This window comes from Coturnix japonica, chromosome 5 (genome assembly GCF_001577835.2).
Source record: "Coturnix japonica isolate 7356 chromosome 5, Coturnix japonica 2.1, whole genome shotgun sequence".
NCBI lineage: Eukaryota > Metazoa > Chordata > Aves > Galliformes > Phasianidae > Coturnix > Coturnix japonica.
Window position 1 is genome coordinate 24,143,228 of NC_029520.1, and position 8,408 is coordinate 24,151,635.

Sequence of the window (8,408 nt, forward strand, 5' to 3'; positions counted from 1 at the left end):
AGAAGTCATAAAGAGATGTGCCTCCTACACATCACAAAGGAATCCATGAGCTCCTTTTAAATGGCTTGGCTTTTTTTTTTTTTTTTTTTTTTCCCTCCCCACAGCTCATTTCTTTAGAGTTTCTATACAATAACAAAATTTCAAAGTTGCCAGCCTCTGCATTTTAAGGCTTAGGTATTACCAGATAGAAGCTTAGCAGTAAATTAAGAGTTTCCTGTTCATTCCTTAAACTACTCTGACTACTGCAAACAAGGTGGTTGTAAGAAAACTCTTACAGGCAACAAGAACCCCCATGCATCACAGAAATTAACCCATCAAGGAGTCCTTATTGACTCTGGGCTTTAGAGATAATTGAGACAGAAAGAGAAGAAATACAAAACTGAAGAACTTCCACAACAGCAACTCCTTCTTGAATTTATCATCTGTGTTTAACAAACAAATACAGGGTCGTGGACTGATCTCGACTTTTAACAAATTATTTGTGAACTTCATAGGCATAACTGCCAGTTGCAAAACATTTCTTGCACATCTGAGATAAAATGAGATAGTTTGCCTGAATAATATGCTCATATTAAATCTTGTAAAACAAAATCTACTACATGAATCCCCATGTAAACGTCCACCAGCACTGCTCAGCTGAAACATAAGTTGAGGTAACAACAAGTAGAAATGACCTTTGTGCTCTGTAATTAATTATAAGCTGTCCTTGAAATATTTTATTTTGTAGTACATATGTCACAACAAAAGAGCTTTGGAGCTTTAGCATGCAACTACAGAATAAGAATAATTTCATGTCATTAACATCCAGCTAATTTAGAATCATCAGGTTGGAAAAGACCTTAAGATCATCAAGTCCAACCATGACCTAACCATACTACCCTAACAACCCCCTGCTAAATCATGTCTAGTCACTGTATGACTAGTGAAACAACTTTCCAAAAAGGAATCAATACAACTAACACACAACAGGCACTGCCACAGATTGCCAGAGAGATGGAAGACCCATCCCTGGAGTCATTCGAGGTCAGGCTAGATTAGGCCCTGAGCATCCTGCAATAGCTGGATGTATCCTTGTTCACTGCAGGTGAATTGGGCTAGATGACCTTTAATTGTCACTTCCAACTCAAAGGATTCTATGTTTAATTTGAACCAAAAAGAGCCAGGAAGACAGAAGGTGAGGTCAGGACTCTGCCATCCTTACCAGCACCTTTACTGGCAAGGAGTGGGAATTGCTGCTGCTGCACACTGCCCTGCAGACCACCTCACCCAGCAGAGCAAGGCTTTGTAAGTGGCTTCCCCTCCCAAAATAGGTGTTCAGGAGGACCCAAGTGAAACATGAACTGGGGATTCCTATGCAGGGAATCACACCACAGAATCACAGTATGTGCTGAGCCAAAAGGGACACACAGTCCAGCTCCTGGTTCCACACAGCATCACCATGACATTTGGATACTCATCTGTAGGTGAACAAAGTTACTCTGAAAATAATTTCCCAGTGGAAGATCATCCCCAGACTTTCTGCCCCTCTTTCCAAGCGCTGAGTGCTGCAGTATCATCAACAAAAGTCATTCTGTTGCTGTTTTTAAGGAACAATGAATAAACACTTCCAGCAACTGCACTTAATGTTTGATTTTGGGGCCAAACGATTTCCTCTTTGTTTATGAGTAAGCAATTTGTTTGATACTGGGAACAATCAGATTCCAAAAGACCTCATTCTTCCCTGCATAATGCAGAGCTCAGGAGGCTTTGAGCTGAGGCACAGGGGTTCAGAACTTCACCAGCCTGGCAACAGGCAGAAAGAAATCCGGTGCACACCTGACAGAGCAGGAAGGAAGGGCACTGTTCCAGACTGCTCCCTTTATCTTCCCTTTTATGGAAAATGGGATCCTGACAGAGGTCAAGACTGCAAATTTCTAATGCTTTGACATCTCCTGAAGGTGCAGTCTCCTTCCACATACGTGACTACTTGTTTCCTGCAAAAAGCTTGCCACAAAACATACTATATGTTTATATTTCCATACAGTATTAGGGCAGGGAGCAAGCCCCAGGCTCCCAACCTCCTGCACTGCTTAGCTTCTCCCTTGCTCCCAGACTTCCTTCTGGAGAGCCCCATGCCAGTATCTGGGCACACAGTTCTCTCCCATCACCACCCCAGCTACTGGATGCAGGACCCTATGTAGGGTTAGGCTCTCTGCTTTTTACCCATCCCTCCAGCAGTTTCCAAAACAAATTCTGCAGCTTCACTTACCCTGACACCACATCCCAAGTCACCTGGTGCATTACCTTGTCCTGGTGGGCTGCAAAACTGTCTCATGTTTTTTAAAAACTTACTGAAAAGAGAGAAAAAACCAACACATGATATGATTGTGTCTTCAGGTCACAGAGATACCACCTGGTGGCCAGAAAAAGCTCCCCTGGCAATAGCGTGCATTGCAGGCACTCCAAACCACTTGGCCTCCCACACGCCGACAGGTCGCACTTTTAAACTCAGCCCACTGCATAGCATAACACAAGCAGCTATTTTCTGTACATACTCCTCACCAATCACTTGCTGTTCCCAGTTATGTATGTCCTTCAATAGAAGGACTATGTGTTCAAGGTGTCACATTAGCCACAGATGGTCTGTCTCATATACCTGTCAGAAGATCACCATCCTTCTTGATAAACCACAGGAGATTATTATTTTCCTCACTTCTCCCCAGGCAGTCATGCCCCATTTGGATTCCACATATTTCTAAAGCTTCAGATATTTCTAAGTATTTAGAATGTTGAAAATACTGTCTACAACTGGATATAACATCCAGGGACAGAAGTCAATATAAATTAACTTTCTCAGAGTCTGCCACTGACTAAGTCACACATTTCCTGACATCTAATTAGCTCCGTACATGCTAAATACACACTACCTGTCTTCTGGTCTGTCCACCCAAACTGCACTATAAGTATTGCTGACTTAAAGAAGACACTTCCCATTTTCAGAGCTTTCTTTTATTTGATAGACAGATACACAAGAAGAGCCAGATAACCAAAAGGAAAAGTGCAATGCAGAAGGACGGCACTGAATATTGACACATGAATTGTTTGTTAACAAGACAATTGCTTCTCTTCACGGAATTAATTGTTAAAACTGGCACCTATGTACCAAGTCTATTTTTGATTTAATGGGTCAGAAAAATTGGCTCCAGTATATCCACCTTCCTTCCAAAGAATTCAAAACAAAATGCCGTATCCACCTATCATCACTTTACCTTCCAATAAAACACTGCTGTGAGCACAAGGGCTCTTGGAAAGGCTCTGAGCCAGTCACTGTTACCAAGGATAGCTACAGAGAATATAACACCAAATACATGCTGAATACTTAACTGAAATTAGTGTCAGCAGTGTATGAACTTAGAAATGCAAAGAGATAGATGTAGCCCAACTATGAACTTCATCTGAATTGGTGATCCCAAACAACTGCAGTATTTATACAGTCTATGAGGAGCAACTGCAAAGGAAAGAGCTGAAGCTGTGTTTTGTTGTTTAGCAACAATGCCAACGTTTTGGCTAAAATCATTCCCTGGGGAAAACGAGGTGACTAACTACTGCAGTAACACACCCTTCTCCAATTGGAATCCTTTCTTGAAAAAACAATTTCCTTGCATCAGTTAAGGCATGCAAAGAAGCTGGTCCATCAAATACACTGTCTCAAAGTGCCTTCTACTTCACACATCACAAAAAGAAAACACTGCAAATGCAGTAAGCTGCTCCTTGGGGGAAGGAGGAGCGGACTGCATTTTCTAGTTTGCACTGTATCTAATAAGTTGAAAAGAGCAGAATAAATTTATTTAAAGTGAAAACAATGAGAAGTGCAAGTTCATGGATGCTCTGATATGGGCTGACATGAAAATCAAATACTAAAATTAAAAACTTAGGCTCCAGAACCTGCTGGATACCCAGTTCAGTATCTCTCCACGTAAGCACCCTGTGCCAAATGGAGTTTGCTAAAATTAAACTCCCTTCAAGTAGTTGAATGCAAGTTGGTGTAACAACCAATTAATCCCTGCATTGATTAGTGACCGTACAATCTCGTTTAAAACACCCCAAAGTGCTGAGAGCTCCTGCTGGTTGATCATTCTCAAGAGGATGGAAAACTGCAGTTCCCTGCAATCACATAAAATGGGAAATCTGCTACCCAAAAGCACAGGTGCTCTTGAAGATGTGGTACCATGCAACAGCTCTGGTAGCATTCCATGTACGTGAAGGACATTATGCAATCAACAGCTGGGCAGTGAAATCACTATATATCTCAGCAACTTACAGCCTTCACAGATGCAAATTAAGTCCAAATCACTTCAGTAATTGCAATGTAAAAGGCATCTGAGGCACTTCTGAATTAGCCAGCTCCAGTTCACACATTCACACAGTTCAGCATAGCCTACAAATCCCACTGCAGTTCTTAGTCTACCCTGAACTCCACAGTGTCATAACCAGAGTACTGTAAATAGCAATATATGCTATGTGCATTACAAATACTAATATGCTTCACTATACTACTGTTACATTATAATGGTCCTGTGAAGACAGCTCCTTTAATTGAACCTCTAAGTGTCTATACTGGACTGCAGTTACACTAGTGAAGGGATGATCTATAACCAGTTGCTCCTCTGTGCCAGAAACAAATACTATTTTCACAAACTAAATCACAATGAACTTTAGAGATTTCCCCACATCTACGTAACAGAGGATGGAGCAATAAATTGAACAGAGAAACCCTGGCTTTCCAGCCATTAATATTCATTTGCTCAGCACACAACCCCCACAGTACAGTAGGTCTGTATTAATCAATCCAAGGGGCTTTTAACTACCCTGTGAATTTCTTGCCACCAATGCCAGTTGCTGTAAGTACAGTAGATGACAGAACACTCCTTTCCACTGGGATGGCATTTGCAACTCTCTTTAAGATTCCTGGCAGAAAAAGAAATAAAATAAGAAATAAAGCACTAATTTCTCTTCACTGCCAAGCTGCTTCATGGTCCCAGCGTGAAGCCTCATGTACAACACCTCTTCAAGGGCACAATCTGGGAAGTGCTATGACTAAACACATTCACTGTACAGAAAGTTAAGAGATTAAGGGTAAATCCAGAGACCTGCAGACTAAGTATTAGAGACTTAGGAACATAGTAACTTAGTTCAGAATATAAATACAAACATTTAACTCTTTGTAAACTTTCAAAGATACAAAGAGGAAATTTTGCAGCCTGAGCAAATCAAATGTGTGACTGAACAGGAACAGGGTGCCTGACTTGTCCAGGTGCTTCTGCAAACCCCTGGAGGGGTCCACCAGCAGCAGCAGTAGGCACCTCAGTGCTTCTGAAACACACCCAGCCAGCTTCTTCCTAACGTGCAGATGGCAGCAAGCATTCAGGGTTCAAAGTACTACTTCATCTTCAGCAGCAGCACAGAGACCTGATGCCCAGCTCACAGCTTTTTTGACAACAGCTCAAAGACTGACGCAAAAAAGCACCTTCCCAAATAAGCATAATAATCCCATAGCCCCCGAGTTTTCTTTGTACTTACAACAGCGTGGTATGAATTCTCATACTAAGGCAGTGATGAACAGCCAGAGAAAAGTCCCATGAGGAACCAGGAGCGTGTCAGTTCCGAGAGCTAGATGGATTGTTTGTCCTCTGAAGCACCCCGGAGCTGCTCGGTGACGTGAACCTGTCTGCTCACACAATCTGCCCTCTACAGCGCCGAAGTGTGTTTGCAGAAATGCCACTTCAGCGCCAGGCACCGAGCACACAGAGCGCTGTAGCTGCTCGTAAGGGCAGAAGTGCTCTCCTGTAGCGCTGGGCATGGGAGGGGCAGCTCGCCCTCCTCCTACAGGCGCTTTGCAACTGCAGGGGTTGATTGAGAAATCAAAGGTATTTCAAGCTAAAGCCTTTGAGTTCACCATCCCTCATTCTTGAAAAGCTGGAAGCTCACAGCGTTACAGGGAGAGCAAAACTGCCCAGAAACAACTCTGCATTCCGTTAAGAAACACAAGCCACAGCACATTCAGGAGTTTCCCCACAGTCTAACAAGCAGCATTAAGGCTCTGCAGCTATTTGCTCACCCTACTACTCCATGCACAGCAGCTTCTTTTCTTCCCCTGCTGTCCGCTGGTTTGCTGCAGTCTGCTGGGACAGGGCTGCCCTCTCCTCCCTGATTTCAGCTGCTCACGGGGACTGGACAGACCCCAGCACTCCCTGCTTCATGAATGTTAACCAACGCAGTTATCCCAGGAACAAGCAGTGCTCTGCTCACCAGCATTACACCGGGGGGCTTTGCCAGATCACTTCAACACCACTTAGCTAGGAAGCAATTAGTGCCTGAAAAGGACACTGGTCTTGCTCTCATCCTCAAGTGTTATTTTGGCTAAAACAGGTGTACCTGCACTCCCTGCATCACCAGCACCACCAGCAAGAAACGAAGGCAGGCAGAACCAATCACTGCATGCAGCTTCTTGCTGTGCCTCTCCTTACAAGGGTTGGGCAGTAGAAGGAAGCCAGAAAACTTGGTCAGGAGACTGAACATCAATCCCAACAACATTTATTGCTGATAAACATCTGTGCGAGATGCACAGCCAGTAACTGTTCCTCCTCCACTTGTTTCTGATCTCCAGTACAGTTTAAAATGTAAAAAGTAAATAGTGGCTATTTAGAAGCCACACTTGCAGGAAAGGAACGGGAACATTTGCCATTAAGCATCCTATTAGTCAGGTTGCTGGAAAAAGGAACAGCTCATCTAAAAATAAGTCAATATTGGCTGCATCTAAGCAGTTTCTTCAGCTACTAACGCACATATGCGAGCAGCAAGTGCAAATTATTCTGTACCCCACACCCCCAGGTCCATAACCACAAGCCAACATCCGACCTCTATTTAAGCAGATTTACAAGGCAGACGAGTGAAAGTGCTCACAGTCAGCCGCTGAGGAAGTAGCACCAATGGCGCGCCTCGGCAAGCTCCAATACCACGGAATTATCACGCGGCCGTGGGACGCTTCCCTGGAATTGATGCTTGTGGATATACCCTGCGGCTGTGGGAAACCTGTATTTCCTTCAGAAGAATCTACAAAGCCCTTAGGGAACACCCGAAGCTCGCTGCTGGCCCTATAGCCTATCCCGCCGTACTCGCACTGCGCGGCTGAGCGGCGCTGCCCGTAGTGCAGCGGGGTGAAGGCTCCGGGCGCCCCGCTCCGCCACGCGACCCGCCGCAGCGCCGCTGGGAACGAAGCTCTACTGCACGAGAGCGGCACTTCCCAAGTTCCCCACGGGGCACCGGCTCCCATCCCAAGCCCTGCCATGCCCTGCCCTGCAATGCCCGACTCGCCGCACGGCCCCGTCCTTCCCAGCGGGACGCCCGGCAGCACCGCGGTATCGCAGCTCGCCCGGAGACATCCACACTCCACCTGCCCCAGCCCTCCACCGCTCAATTACCGTAGCAACCGCGCCGCCCTTCCGCCCCTCGCGCCTCCTTAGGGGCGGCGGTCAGCCGAGGCCATGGCGCAGCCTGCTCGGGGGGCTCTTCCTCCGCGTCTCTTCTCGGATGCCCCTTCTCAGGCCGGCAGAGCAGACAGCGCCGGGCACACCGCGCCTGCCGCCCGCCCCTCGATCCCGCCGGGCGGGGCGGGCCGGGCCGGGGCCGGGCGGGGCGGTGGGGGCGGACCCGACCCCGTAGCGGTTGCAGCGCCCGCTGCGGGCGGTCCCGGCCGCTCCTGCCCGCCCGGCCCCGCCCTGCACTTCGGAGCGTAGAGCCGGGCCTGGGTCTCCCTCCCGGGAGCTGGAGGAAAGTTCGGCCCCGGCGTTCTGAGAGGCCAGGCAGACCCGAGGGGAGCCGCGTTCCACAGTCCCACTAAAGGCACATCAATAACGGGCGGTCCCGGTGCCTCGGGCTGGTTAAGGGCACCACGAGGACCGTGAGAGGGAAAGTCTGCACCTGGTGCAGCTGTGGCTGAGCCCTTGTTCTTACAGTCCCATCTCCAGATGCCCAAAGATTCAGCGAAGTTTGTCCACTGGTGGGTTGGAGAAAAGAGCTCTGCCTTGTACACCTTTTGCATGGACTTTACACTTCACTGTCAGCATCACTTATGTCTGGTTGTGTTTTCTTGCTGTTTCCATTGGGTACGCTTCATGACCGCACAGGGTCTGATTTTACATTTCAGTCATCTTGCAGTCTCACTCACTTGCTGCACTGTGTGGTACAATTGGGTACAGCTCTCCTGCTCTCCTTCAACACTCATGATGCCCAGCAGCAGCCTGGGGCTGCTGGCACCAGCGCCCTGAACACCTCTCACAGCTTCAACAAAGCTGCTCTGAATTACACAGCTCTGGTAGGCAAACCTGTCCCAAGGGCAGAAGCCATCGCTGTTGGCTGCAGTGAGTGTC

The 8,408-nt window shown here is 47.0% G+C and overlaps 1 protein-coding gene across 7 annotated transcripts in view; it reads right to left on the bottom strand.

Annotated features, from left to right (window-relative positions):
- Nucleotides 1-7,662, bottom strand: part of RGS6 (regulator of G protein signaling 6) — a 211,901-nt gene extending 204,239 nt beyond the window's left edge. For 3 of the 7 annotated variants that reach the window (XR_001555658.2, XM_015864647.2, XM_015864649.2), the window contains exon 1: nt 7,461-7,662. The gene's annotated coding sequence lies outside the window, so the exon portion shown is untranslated. Of the gene's footprint in view, nt 1-5,559; nt 5,777-6,097; nt 6,228-7,460 lie in introns of those variants that run through there. The other 4 variants (XM_015864651.2, XM_015864656.2, XM_032445148.1 and 1 more) reach the window with 3 other exon arrangements.
- Nucleotides 7,663-8,408: the final 746 nt, after the last annotated feature.